At 44.1% G+C, this 2,011-nt stretch overlaps 1 pseudogene; it reads right to left on the bottom strand.

Annotated features, from left to right (window-relative positions):
* Positions 1–731: 731 nt before the first annotated feature.
* Positions 732–1,235, bottom strand: LOC144616588 (T cell receptor alpha variable 9-2 pseudogene; annotated as a pseudogene).
* Positions 1,236–2,011: the final 776 nt, after the last annotated feature.

The following is a 2,011-nucleotide window of genomic DNA, read 5'->3' as shown; positions in this document are numbered from 1 at the left end:
CCTATGTATCTATATTGTTATAAAAAGTCAGTCCAAGAGCATTTAATCTCACCATATTGCCTGAGCACTGAAAACCATCTCACTCGAGTTCTTACTGTTCCAAAGCCAACTGATCTACTTAACTGGCCTGGACATGAGTCATTTCCTCAATTATGTGTCTGCCCTCTCCCTTCATTTTGAACATCAGCCTGTGTCTACAATCTGATTTCCTAGAAAAGAAACTAGGCCACAGGTCCCTTGCCTCTCTTTTCATTGTCACTTACATATGTTCCCCTCCTTTCTTCCCTCCCCTTCTTTCTTTATTCAAACCTGGTTTGGGGCTGCAGCTCTCCCATCACCTCTCCTGCCCATCCTCTGTCAGGAAGACATGGGACGGACACCACCTTCTCGGGCACACCCTGGCTCTCTCAGTGTGTCATTGGACACAGCAATACCCACCAGGGGGGCCTCAGCAACTTGTGGGGCTGGACTTTCACTGCAGGGTGAGCAAGACACCACTTCAATGTTATGTGGTTTCACCTTGAAATTACTTAGGTCCTGGCTTAGGAACTATTGCATTTATATTGCACTAATGAACAGCTGGGTTTGGGGAATGTTCCTTCTGGTTCCCATGCTGTAGCCATTTGTACGACTTTTGTATCAAGCAGACACTGAGGGGCAAACCACCATACGCTGTGCTGGAACCGGAGAGGATCAGTCAGAGACGCTGAGCATCTGGGCTCCTGTTCTGCTCAGAGTTTGTGCTCAGCTCCCCCTGCAGTCCCTGTCACTGTGTCACTCAGGGCACAGTAGTACACAGCTGAATCTGACGCTTGCACTAATGATTTCACCAAGTGGAAGGTTTTGGATTTTGCGTCGTAGGTGGCTTCAAAACCTTTGTGACTTCCCTTCTCCTTGTCCGTCAAGGCTTTCAGGAGGAGCTGTGGACCTTCTCCAGGATACTGGACATACCAGAAAAGATTGGGGTACCCTGTCGCTGAATAAGTACAGTTTATAGTCAGGGGCTCCCCTTCGGAGAGGGTCACTGGGCCTTCCATCTGGGTCACTGAGTCTCCGTGGGTTTGTCCTGGGAAAAAAGAAAAGAGACCTATGTTACCTTGGGCATAAATCTCCTGGATAAAATTATAGTTATAGGTTTTGCTGTCACAATAGATGAAACAATCCAAATACTAAGAGGCATTTTACTTACCAAGCATCAAGAGTACCACAGTCACGAAGCCTGGAGAAGAGTTCATCTCTAGAGTGTCACCTAGCTAATGTGCTTCATTCGTAGCAGGAAGAAGCATTGGAGAGACAGAGCAATGATCAGTGGAAACCCACATTTCTCAGGAAAGGTGTTTGTGTTAGGAAGCTGCACCCCCTGCTGGACGGGGACTGAAATGGGATGCATGGTGGCCAGGGTCCTCCCAGAGTCAGCAAGATGTCTTTGTCCCTGACTTTATGAGGCACATGGCAGTCTTCAGGTGGCACTTGGAAATCTGAACAGCAGCAATCCTGACCTCCCAGGTCTACTTTCTTCTTAGGACACTACCTGATGTGGAAGTTCTTTAACAGAACATCCCAGAGTGTTTCTGTAGCTGAGAGGATAACAGTCTCTAAAGCATTTAATTCTGTACTTTATGTTTTCACATATCCACTGTGGGCCAGCCTATAATCCACTGACCCCCAGAAAAGGGTTGAGGTTGAATATATAGAAAGTTATAAGAAGTCAACTCATTACTGAGTGCTTCTGTGTTTTTCAGCATTGTAACCCAATATTTAGAATACCCACTGTCCTTTTTTAAGCACTCACTAAATAATCTTAAACAAAATTTATAAACAAATAGCTTTTAACTGAAATACAGTATTTCTTGGTCCTAAAATAATATGAATTGTAAGGAATACAATCTTCTTAATAAAAGCTTTCCAGTAGAAAAGTCATACTATTTTATAGTCAAATATTTTAGTCGCCAAGTATTCCTCATTTTCAAAATCATTAAAAAGTAAAAAAGTGTGAATTCTAGACAGAAGA

Source organism: Panthera onca, chromosome B3 (genome assembly GCF_046562875.1).
Source record: "Panthera onca isolate mPanOnc1 chromosome B3, mPanOnc1 haplotype 2, whole genome shotgun sequence".
Taxonomy (NCBI): Eukaryota; Metazoa; Chordata; class Mammalia; order Carnivora; family Felidae; genus Panthera; species Panthera onca.
Note: the sequence above shows the minus strand (reverse complement) of the source record. Positions and strands in the feature narration are given on the sequence as shown.